The 12964-nt window shown below is 32.7% G+C and overlaps 1 long non-coding RNA gene across 3 annotated transcripts; it reads left to right on the top strand.

Annotated features, from left to right (window-relative positions):
* Positions 1-712: 712 nt before the first annotated feature.
* Positions 713-6056, top strand: LOC141379134 (uncharacterized). 3 transcript variants are annotated; one of them, XR_012395134.1, is made up of 3 exons: positions 713-853; positions 1255-1350; positions 5363-6056. It is a non-coding gene; the product is annotated as an uncharacterized lncRNA (long non-coding RNA). The 3 variants fall into 3 exon arrangements; XR_012395135.1 differs by having other exon boundaries at positions 713-880; XR_012395136.1 differs by having other exon boundaries at positions 758-1139.
* Positions 6057-12964: the final 6908 nt, after the last annotated feature.

The raw sequence follows: 12964 nt of genomic DNA, 5'->3' as shown, positions 1-12964 counted from the left end.
ACGTCCCCCATACGTATTTTAGTGAAGTGGATTCTAAAATTGTCCTTTGTGCTGCAAATATTAGGAGATTTTCACTGTTTTGCTAAGCTTAAAACAATTTAATCACCTTGATATAGACTATGTATGTTTAGGGAGCGTCTACAAAGTTCAACCCAAATTTGAAGAGACTCTCATTAATAAACCTGACTGTAAAGTGTTGGGTCTTCATTATAGCTTACATTTCACGGCTGGCTGTATGACTGTAAATATATTATTATATTATATTATATTATATTATATTATATTAGATTAGATTATAAATGTAGATCTTTAAATGTATATTTTCATTGTTCCTTAATGGTACACAAGGACTCTGGCAAGAGTTACACAAATACTCTGTAAATTTGCTCTCACTCTACTGACACATTTTACTCTGAACGCTCAAAAAAGAGCAAAAAGAAATATTTTTGAGTAAAAAAAATATAACTCTGGAAAAATTACTCTAGAAGTTTTCCTGTGTACACAGCTTTTGAAGGCATAATGAGGAATAAAAATTGTAACAAAATACACATTATCTATTAGAATTTTCACTGATTCTAAAACAGAAGCACGTCATTAGCAGACAAATGTTACAAAGTATAAATGTGTTCATCTTCTGATGCTGAAACTTCTCAGACCTGATTTATCTACTTGTTTAGAAAGGAAATGATTAGTCAGTTCTCTTCTCTGCCCTAAATCAGTGGAGTGTCAAGGCGGCAGCTGCTGTCTCGAGCAGGACACACACGTGACTCCAGACAACCTTGAAAGACACCCCACTGCCAAGGCTAATAAACCTTTCGCTTAGTCAGATGAGTAAATATCGTATCTAAACCAGGTCAGACTGCCACAGATCTGCCCTCGGGTTTGTATGACTGTTCAGAGCGCAAACACGCTCTCTAGTCTACCATAACATTCACTACCGTTTAAACGGCTACTGATGTAATTGGTTTTGCTTGAACGTCCTGCTTTAGCTTATGCTTGCTTATAGAACATATGGAGTTGTTAGAGACTCTTCTTATCCCTCAATGAGATGCTTTGCAATGCTATTCCACTCAATACGCATCAGTATTGTAGCACATTGAGTTGGTCTGACACATGGCCAGGAGCACATGCTATTCTAGGTGAAGTGGGAATAGTGGGACTATTTTTGAAATGGAAGAAATGTCAGTATACTAGATCACTTATGCAGCCGTTGGTATTGTAACAGAGAGAATGTGATGTTGTTTGTTTGCTCAGCACTTCTGCTGGAGGATTTTCCCCCGTGATCAAGGTTGCGGTGAAGGTTACGGTCATGGACAGACTCCAGATGGGAGGAAAATCGGGACCGTTTTGGTGATTAATCCTAGATTCTAAGATTTAGTTTGAAGTGAATTACATTTTTCTCTTGATCTGCTCAAGATAATCTTACAATAATTAACCATATTTTACTGCAAATTAGATTTGAAAATATTATTATGTTTATTGCAGCTCCACAAATTACCCGTGCTTTTGCTACACTAATGATGGGTTGACCATGTATTTGTAGTAATGCTGTGATTTATACAAGTATGCAAAAAAACAACACATTACCCAACCTTTACTGCAATTGCACCAGGGTTAATTTTTGAAAGTGTGGGATGTTTTTGTGTGATTTTCACTGTACAAATTCACTCACTCCCCTCCTAAAATACACTAAACGGCCACTTTATTAGGTACACTGTACTAGTACCGGTTTGTTACTAATCTCTGATTATATTTCAAGTACCTTGTTGAATCTATGCCACGAAGGATTAAGGCATTTCTGAAGGTAAAAGGTTACCTTCAGAACTGCCTTAATCCTTTGTGGCATAGATTTAACAAGGTACTTGAAATATTCCTCAGAGATTTTGGTCCATATTGACATTACAGCATCATGCAGTTGCTGCAGATTTGTCGGCTGCACGTTCATGATGCGAATCTCCCGTTTCGCCAAATTCCAAAGGTGCTCTATTGGATTGAAATCTGGTGACTGTGGAGGCCATTTGAGTACAGTGAACTCATTGTCATGTTCAAGAAAAACCAGTCTTTATGACTTGGTGCGTTATCCTGCTGGTAGTAGCCGTCAGAAGATGGTACACTGTGGTCATAAAGAGATGGACATGGTCAGCAGCAATACTCACGATGCTCAGTTGGTACTAATGAGCCTAATGGGTGATAAGAAAATATCCCCCACACCATTACACCACCATCACGAACTGTTGATACTAGGCAGGATGGATCCATACTTTCATGTTGTGGATGCCAACTAGAAAATTCACACGAACACCCAGAGAACATACCCAGCCGAGGCTCAAACCAGCAACCTTCTGGCTGTGAGGCGACAGTGCTACTCACTGCACCGCTAAGGTAATTATCCGTCTCTGTAATCGTTCTGTTCTATTACCTGATTTAATCATTATCTTTACTGCTAGAAAACCCAAGCCAAAGGATAAATTAGCAGGAAATCATTCAGCATAAATTGTTTACAGCACTTAATCTAAATTCAGATCTAAAGTCTGCTCGGTGAGAAATCTGTATTCTACTGCACTTAAAAAAATCTGTTAATTACCAATGTAATATTTTGTGTTTTCCATTTATTTACAGTTGTGAATTGCATTATGGGATGTTGATCTCTGCTCTGTCGACTTTTGATCAACTCTGCAATTCAACAAAGTGACTTTTATTGACATTTAGGTAGTTTGAGACAAGATATTGTTTAAGAAATAATATAGAGAGAAATAAGTTTGTATCATAAAAAATTACTGTAAAATAACTTGAGGTTGATTTACAAAAATTTGAGAAAATTTTTACCGGTTTTTTTTTTTTTTTAATTTAATTATTTTTTTTATTTAATTATTTTTTTTTAAGGCACCCCAGCTGCCGGATATAAACCGTAAAATCACAGATTTTTTTTTACAGTGCATGCAAAAACAGAAAGGTGGAGTCAATAGCACAGACCAGAACGGAAATGTCAAAGGACCACATAAGGTGACAAGCCCAGTTGCGTCCTGTTTTGGGTTAGAGGTATACAAACAAAAAGGAACCATATGACCTTAAAATAAAAATGAAAATAGAAAAACTTACATCAGATCCCAGACGACACCGCTGAGTCTAAACAGGAAGCAGCCAAATTTGTCACTTTTAGTGCGGTCTGCGCTATTTGTTAATCATTTCTGTATTTGCATGTGTGGAAAAATTGCACATGTCTGCTGTCAAACTGATGAAGATATTTTCCCAATTTGTTAGGGCTTTTCTATTTGCATGCGTTTTCTTAACTTGCAGCTCTCTCAAACCCCAATATTCAAATTTCTTCTGATTTTAATGTTTTCAGACAATAAATCTTACTTTTAAGGTCAACACACACACACAAAAGAAGAGGAAAATGTAATAAATACTACAAATTAAATCGAAACTTGTTGTGCACCATTTACCACAAGACTTCTTAGGACCACAGAACCATTTGAAAGCATCTTCTTCCATAACCTCAAACAATACACATGCTTTAGTCAATAATTGATGTCTAAATTACATAATGGCAAATATTTATCTTTTAACAGATCTCATTCTGACCTACACTACCTGACACAAGTCTTGTCGACGATCCCAGCTGTAAGAGCAACAAATAAGAGCTTGACTTCTAGTTGTTCATTTGGAAAAGTGGCAGAAGGTAAATTTTCAACTGCATCCCAATCATCATAAATACTGCAGAAGACCTATTAGAACCCACATGGACCCAAGATTCTCACAGAAATCAGTCAAGTTTGGTGAAGGAAAAATTGCTGTCTTGGGTTACATTCAGTAGGAGAAATCTGCAGAGTGGATGGCATCATCAACAGCCTGAGGCATGAAGACATTTGTGTTGCCTGTTATATTACAAACCACAGGAGAGGGCAAAATCTTCAGCAGGATAGCGCTCCTCATAATTCAGCCTCCACATTGAAGTTTCTGAAAGCAAAGAAGGTCAAGGTGCTCCAGGATTGGCCAGCCCACTCACCAAATATGAACATTATTGAGCATGTCCGGGGTGAATGGTGATTGAAGATGTATCCAATGAATCTCGATGAACTCTGGGAGTTCAAGCTTTCTTTGTCATTACAGATGACTTTGTTAATAAGTTATTTGAGTCTTTGCAGAGATGAAAGGATGCAGTCCTAAAAGCTCATGGGAGTCATACACAATATGAAATCTTTTTCCACTGCAGCATGACTTTATATTCCATACCAGTTGTCACCAAACTTGTTCCTGGAGGGCCGGTGTCCTGCAGATTTTAGTTCCAACCCTATTTAAACACACCTGAACAAGCTAATCAAGGTCTTACTGGGTATACTTGAAACATCCAGGCAGGTGTGTTGAGGCAAGATGGAGCAAAACCCTGCAGGGACACCGGCCCTCCAGGACCAGCATTGGTGACCCCTGGCCTATACTCTACATTATTTCTGTTAAGTGAAAAGACTTTTGTCTAAGCAAAGTCAGACCTTGCTGTCCTAATTAAATGATTCAAAATCAAGGCATGATCATGTTTTATTTTGCTGAAATAAGCATATGGAGGCCTTTGCCTTTCATATAAGCCACTTCTGATACCAGATGATCAACTAAAAGTCAAGTTGTTATTTGTTGTTCTTAAAACTTGGATAGACGACAAGACTTTTGCCAGGTACAAATTAATCTGAAATCTCACAGTTCAGATTGCAGGCTTTAGGATTGATAACAGTGCAGTTTGTACCATGTCACTGCAACTCCAAGATAACATGCTGAAAGAGATGGAGAACAAAATCTTACGTAATTGCATAATCAAACAAAACAGCACTGTCAATCTGTAACTGAACTGACATACCAGCAAACAAACCGTCTTCTGTCTGAAGCCTGTCTCAATTGAAACACTGAATTAAACCTAGACATAATGGGGCGTTTATGCAAAGCTCACAGCACAATACATGACGCTTGTGCATTTTTTTTTTCAAACCGTTTTATTTAATAAATAACACTGAACAAGCATGGTACAGCGATACATATCAATTTACACTGCAAAACTCTCTGTATTACAAAATACAGTGTATGTAAAATGCACTTGTCAAAGGGGTCAAGAGGATTCAGCATAGTACCTGATGTGCCCTAATCTGAAATGACATTTTAAAAGAAATACATGGAGAAATAAAGTCCTGTAATGTCAGATTAAGGTGTGCCAACAACCACTCAAGACCATTTACACACCATAATATACACGCACGGATGCATGTCCCACTCTGTCATCTGAACTGAAAAATAAGACAAAGCACTGATACATCCTCTAATTCAGTCCTTTTATTTATTTATTTTTTTAATGCAATTTTACATTTTGTTTTCCCAGATATTGTAATCTCACGCCTGCTGGAAATAGGCAAGAGTCCTGTTTCAATGTCTTAGGCAGCAAGAGGTACAAGGCAGGTTGACATCGTAACACAAGACCAGGATTGTTGGATCTCTACAATGTAACTCAGATGGCGAGTCAGCATGTTCAGCTTGTTTATTGCTAAATTCAGAAAACCCAGGGGTTTGAAACAAACAAATAAACAAGTCATCCATCTCATTTTAAAGTTTAAGGAATGTGTCCATTTGTGAACCGTGGAGTCAGATCAGTCTCAACAATAATATGTTTACAAAAATATAATTCACACATGTAGAGCACAATTCACCAAAACACAATTCATGAAGACAAAACACAATTCAATAAACCAAAACACATTTTTTTGTGTTTTCTGTATTTCTGAATTGTGTTTTGAATTTATGAATTGTTTTAAATTTGCGAATTGGATTGGTTTTTATTAATTGTGTTTTGTGTTTTTATGAGTTGTGTTTAGAATTTATGCGTTGTGTTTTGTTTTTATGATCTGTGTTTAGAGTTTACAAATTGTCATTTGTGTATTAATGAATTGTGTTTAGAATTTACAAACTGTTTGTGTATTTATAAATTGTTTTGTGTATTTGTGTTTTGTGTGTTTACAAGTTGAGTTTTGTGTATTTATGGATTGCATTTTTTGTATTTCTGAATTGTGTTTAGAATTTGCTAATTGTTTGTGTATTTCTGAATTGTGTTTTGTGTATTTCTGAATTGTGTTTTGTGTATTTCTGAATTGTGTTTTTTGTATTTCTGAATTGTGTTTTGTGTATTTATGAATTGCGTTTTGTTAGTTTATGAATTGTGTTTTGTGTATTTATGAATTGCGTTTTGTTAGTTTATGAATTGTGTTTTGTGTATTCATGAATTGTGTTTTGTGAATTTATGAATTGTGTTTTGTGTATTTTTATAAATTGTGTTTAGATTTTACAAATTGTTTTTTGTATTTCTGAATTGTGTTTTGTGAATTTATGAATTGTGTTTTGTGTATTTATGAATTGTGTTTTGTGTATTTATGAATTGCGTTTTGTGAATTTATGAATTGTGTTTTGTGTATTTATGAATTGCGTTTTGTGAATTTATGAATTGTGTTTTGTGTATTTTTATAAATTGTGTTAAGATTTTACAAATTGTGTTTTTTGTATTTCTGAATTGTGTTTTGTGTATTTCTGAATTGTGTTTTGTGTATTTATGAATTGTGTTTTGATTTTACAAATTTAGTTTTCTCTATTTATGAATTGTGTTTAGAATTTACTAACTGTTTGTGTATTTAAAAATTGTGTTTTGTGTATTTACAAGTTGAGTTTTGTATATTTCTGAATTGTGTTTTGTGCATTTATTAATTGTGTTTAGAATTTACAAATTGTTTGTGTATTTATGAATTGTTTTGTCTATTTATGAATTGTGTTTAGAATTTACAAATTGTTTGTGTATTTATGAATTGTGTTGTGTATTTTTGAATTGTGTTTTGTGTATTTTCATAAATTGTGTTTAGATTTTACAAATAGTTTTTTGTATTTCTGAATTGTGTTTTGTGTATTTTTGAATTGTTTTGTGTATTTCTGAATTGTGTTTTGTGTATTCATATATTGTGTTTTGTGTATTTTTATAAATTGTGTTTAGATTTTACAAGTTGTGTTTTCTGTATTTATGAATTGCGTTTTGTGTATTTCCAAATTGTATTTTGTGTATTTATTAATTGTGTTTAGAATTTACAAATTGTTTGTGTATTTATGAATTGTGTTTTGTGTATTTATTGTGTTTAGAATTTACAAATTGTTTGTGTATTTATGAACTGTTGTTTGTGTATTTACAACTTGAGTTTTGTGTATTTATGAAATGTTTAGATTTTACAAATTGTTTTGTGCATTTCTGAATTGTGTTTTGTGCATTTATTAATTGTGTTTAGAATTTACAAATTGTTTTGTGTATTCATGAATTGTGTTTTGTGTATTTATAAATTGTGTTTAAATTTTACATATTGTGTTTTCTGCATTTATGGATTGTGTTTTGTGTATTTTCGGATTGTGTTTTGTGTATTTTCGGATTGTGTTTTGTGTATTTTTGGATTGTGTTTTGTGTATGTATGAATTGTTTTTTGTGTATTTATGAATTGTGTTGTGAATTTTACAAATTGTGTTTTGTGTATTTATGAATTGTGTTTAAATTTACGAATTGGATTGTATAAATGTGAATTGTGCTCTGCAAGTGTGAACTTTATTTTGTGAACGTATTATTTTTGGGACTGATCTGGCTCCACAGTGAACCGTTACGCCAGCACTTTTCGAAATAAATGTAACAGCTTGTTAGAAAATCTATTTATTTGCACACACTCACTATGTAATAAAAATAAACAAACAGAAAACAAGAAGCTGTTGATCACCTAGTAAAATTGCAATACTAATTCGAGCCCTTGTCAGCATTTCACTCAGACCCTGCAGTCTAAGTAGCAGCAAAACTATGACGGCAGACGTAAATAGAGAGTAAAACGAGACGAGACGGTCCTTCAGAATGAGCAGCGCTATAGTGTTCGGTTGATTGTCAGATAATGGTGATGCTCTTAGTGTTGATGCTGTAAACCAAACGCAGACTCTCAAGTGACACGGAGAATGAAGTCATTACCGAGTAAAGTGTTCATTTCAATTACTGTGAAATCCATCACTGAGAGCTCCTTGCTGACGACATGAATATGTGAAGCTAAACAAGGTGAATAATAAACAAAAGCTCACAATGACAAACTAGGAGTTCTTAATCTCTTTACTGATACTCTGGCAAACCATTTTCATCTACAAAATGCACAGGTATCTACTTTTATGCTACTAGTATTTATCTTTTTTTTTTTTTTTTTAAGAAAACACAACTTTTTCCATTAACTACTATCACTTATTCACAAGATACTAATACTCATTCATTAGATATTAGTGGCTGTTAAGTCAACACTTGATCTTTGTGAATAGTTACTATTCTTTTTATGCTAGTAGTTAATTTATGCTAATAGAAGCGAATTACTTTTGTTCATATGTATTTTAATTTAGACTAGTACATATTTTTATAAATAGCAGCAGCTTTTAATTACATACTAGTACCTAGTATTATGTTCAGATTTTGATTATGACAATAATGTGCATGCAGCACATGGAAAGTAAAGAGGACTTTTATTTTATGTCAAAAGGTCACTTCTGGGGTGAGCAGGAGTTTTTGTGTTGCTGTTGAACAGCCTTGGTGGTCATGCAATCAAGCAGATGAGTTGGAAACTTGTTTTCATTTAGTAACACCTGGTTTTTATTTATAAGTACACTAAGAAATCCTGGTTGCCTTAAAATGTTAAGTTGAATCAAATAAACCTTATGAGTCCATTCAACTTACATTATGTTGAACTGACTTAAAACAGCTGGCGTATTATGTGTAACTTATAAAATTAAGTTAGAAGATGATTAACTTAGTTTAATAAGTTACAATGACCTAAAAACAAAAGCTGTCAGGATTAATTGATCATATCATTTTTACAGTGCAGAAACGATTCAATTCTGGTGCTTTTAAATCAGTCAATACGAGCACTTATAATAGTTCTTATCTCACAAGTGCTTTTTTAAACTTGCCTTTTGTTATGACTATTCTGAATGGCCATAGAAGTTAATGAAAATTAAATTTAAAATATTACTAGTAAAATAAAATAAAAAATCATAATACTGGTCATTCGAAGTGTTACTAGTATTTAATGAAATGTGCAAAGAAAGTTGACTCTAATTGAAATTTGTAGGGCAGCTTGCTCCACAGCCTTTTTGTTGCATTGACTCTTTTAACCCAGGTACTGCACTTGAATCGATTTAAGTCGCGTCAACTCAAAAAGCTCTGCAGCAAGTTGTCTTGAGTCAACTTTTTTTTACAGTGAGTAAATATCCGCTTGTCGGCTTCCGGGTCCAAGCGCTCTATTAAACTGAGACTCAACAAACAGTAATAATAAACGTTTACAAAGCACTTAAATACTTTTGAAAATTATGATCGCAATATTTATGTCTAATATCAGATGGCCAGAAAGTGATAAATAATGTGTGACATATGGCTAAAAAGTGGTCATAAATGAATATTTTCTCAATTCAAATGAGTAGCGGCTATAGAGTCAATCTAGAGCCATAAATACTTGCAAAATAAAATAAAGTTTTGCAAACAAAAAACAAAGTATTGAGCATAAATATGAATAAATAAATGCAAATCTCCAAAAATCGCAAGGCGAAAATTAAGTTTTGAGAAATAAACATGAATTTTGCAAACAAAATTAAAGAAATGCAACAGGAAATTTAGTTTTGAGAAAACAAAAAAGAACGGCAAATAAAAATCAAGCAGTGCAAAAAATAAATAAATAAACCAATAAAACGTAAATATTTGCATATATTCAACCCGGACCTGACCGAACTAAAAAGTGTCCATAAATGAATATTTTCCCAATACAAATGAGTAGCAGCGTGAACCCGGATACAGTATTCTATACGTCACCTATACGTCATGATTTAACAAGAGGACAGCCCAGGAGGTCCGGGTCTGCGGTAAACGCCCAAGTTCCCTTGACTCCTTACCCCTTGTCAAATCAGGACCACAAAGTGAAACGCACAGAAAGGTGAAGTGCAAACAGTGAAAACAACTTCACAAACTCACGGTTGACTAAAAAGCAAATCAAAATGAGCACTGCAATTGACTAGACAGGTTTTGTAAATGCAATGCTATAAAAAATGCTTTGCAAATATCTAAAAAAAAAAATAGTTTAATTGCAAATATTTTATTATTTTTTTTACTGCAGTTTAAAAAAAAAAAAATATATATATATATATATATATATATATATATATATATATATATATATATATATATATATATATATATATATATGCTCAATACTGTCTTCAAATTTTCTAATAATAAAGGGACAGTTCACCCAAAAATGAAACTTCTGTCATTGTTTTTTCAGTAGATTGTTTCAAACCAGTTAGATAATTCTTGTCCTGTTAAACACAAAATAAGATCAATTGAAAAATGTTAGAAACCTCTAAATATTGACATCCATAGTATTTGGTTTTCCTACTTTGGATGTGAATGGTTCCAGGACTACAACATTAGTAGGGCTGCACGATATTTAAAAAAAGGAATACAGTTTCAAAAACAGCCCTAGTAGGAAAGAAGTCATCATTTTAGATAGACTGGGATGGTTTTGTAATTATATATAATAAGCAAATATACAAATGAAATAAATAATTATATAAAATTAACTGCTACGCTACAAACATTTATTTTATTGTGTCCAAATGGCTTAAATTAGCTAGAAATAATGACAAAACAAATAAAAGAAATGTGGATAATAAACTTTCAATCTAATGTTAAAATGATTGACGTTACAGATGCGATGTGACTTGCAGATATTGCGATATCAATGCTGAAACGATATATTGTGCAGCCCTACAAGTAGCTAAAATATAAGATATTAAGTAATAAATGCTAGTATTATGAAATTTGCTACTAGTACATTTCATAGAATAAAAAGTTAAATGGCTTGCCAGAGATAAACAGCCAGAGAATGGTTGTATTTACAGTGTAATTACGCATTTAATGGTGCAAAAATCCCAAGAAAGGATGACTGTAATGAGAAGATGAAACAAACAATCAAAGCACTAGGATTCTGCGAAACTCCTGCACTGAGGGATTCACTTTCCTGCTGTAAAAGCTGCGAGTTCATGCCGTGTCTCTGAGCTCGTTAACAGAAGCCTTTGCTAAATATATAGCCGGGACCCAAATACATCAGTCAATGCTCAGGAGGTCTTTTGTTTCTAATTAGGCGATTCTCAGTGGAGGCAGCAGCAGACTTTACCATGACCGCACTGACGTAATAACCGTTGGACTGTAGTTTGCAGTTTTGTTAGTTATTTGTAGCCCGTTCTCCTCACGCTCAGAATAGGTAACTGCACTGAGGAGGGCTTGAGCTGAAATTTTTGCAGATGTGCAGTTTTGGAAATAAGAATAACGGGAGATAAAGGTGAACTGTGAGTCATTTTAGCTTGTGTTTAGACTGATGCGAGTTACACTGAACTTCAGGAAGAAGAATAAAAAGAATAATAATGCAATAACATTAAAATATGTTCCCTTATACACACACTCATAAATTATATACAGCTATGGAAATAAATAAATAAGAGACCCCTTGAAATTTCTCAGATTCTCTGGATTTATAATTTAGTTATGTGTTTGAGTAAAACTATTTTTCGTAAACTACTGATGGCATTTTCTCCAAATTTATAATGGATATCAAAAAGGTTTATGTTCATTTTTAGACAACACAATAGCAAAGGTTTAACTCCATTTGAGTTAGGAAACCAGAATTTGCTTGAGTTTCAATGATGAAAAATGTATTATATTTATCTGTTAAACATATTTTTAATGTGTTATTATGATTAATATTATGAGTATGATATGATTAATATTATTAGACTGTAAAATACTTAATTATTTGACAAAAAGTAAAGACAAATGTTTTTGTTACTGTAAATTAATTCCATTAGTTCATCAGGTTTCAACTATTTTTTAGCTATACAATGTTTAACTTCATATTTTCAGTCAGTTTGGCTGATTCAAGTTGAAAAGTTTATTTGATTCTACAAAAAAGATGCATATTTTTACAGTGTAGCTCCATTAGGAAATGATTACTATTAATATTTACACTGTAAAAACTGAAAAGTTAAGATAACTCAAACCCTTTGAGGACACTGATGGCAACAAACCATTTAAGTTCAAAAACGAATCTTAATGAGTACTGTAAACTTAAACCATTTAAGTAAATCAAGCTATTTGAGCACAGTAAAACCCAATAAATGAAGAGAACTCAAACTAATTGAGTACTGTAAAACCCAATAAGTTAAGGCAACTCAAACCATTTGAGGAAACCAAATGCTCCATTTAAGCTGAAGTAATGAAATCTTTAACTAACTCATTACCTTCAACACTGAGTTCAAAAGTCTGTTCAAATGAGTAGAATGAACTATCAGTCAATTTTGAGTTTACTACACTCATTTTATTTCATAAAGTTGACTGTTGGGTTTTACAGTGCAGCTCCATTAAGAAATTATTATTATTATAATTATTAAGCAATTTTAAGACATTTGAAGTAAATGTAAGGATTGTTTTACAGTGTAGTTCTATTATAAAATTATATTATTATTAATATTATTATTAATATTATTATGCAATGTTAGGGAATTTGAAGTAAGTTTCAGAATTTGTAACAGTGTAGCTCCATTAAGAAATTATTATTATTATTATTATGTCAAACCACTGTTGTTCAACTTTTAAATTTCACATTTAATAACAATAACTAACTATTCAAATATTATATATTGCCATCATCTACAGTACAAGGCATATTTGAAAATTTCTTGAAAATTTTAGACAACATACCAAAAAAATAAAAAGTTAGAGAATTAACATTTGCTGAAATAACTTTTCAATCATAAAAGATAAAGATGCAAAAACCTCTAACACCTGAATCATTCTTTTAAAATTAGCATTTTTCTTAGGTTAGTTTTACTTTTATGG

This window comes from Danio rerio, chromosome 19 (assembly GCF_049306965.1).
Source record: "Danio rerio strain Tuebingen ecotype United States chromosome 19, GRCz12tu, whole genome shotgun sequence".
Lineage (NCBI taxonomy): Eukaryota > Metazoa > Chordata > Actinopteri > Cypriniformes > Danionidae > Danio > Danio rerio.
The sequence above is the reverse complement of the archived record's forward strand: the minus strand, read 5'-3'. Positions and strand labels throughout refer to the sequence as shown.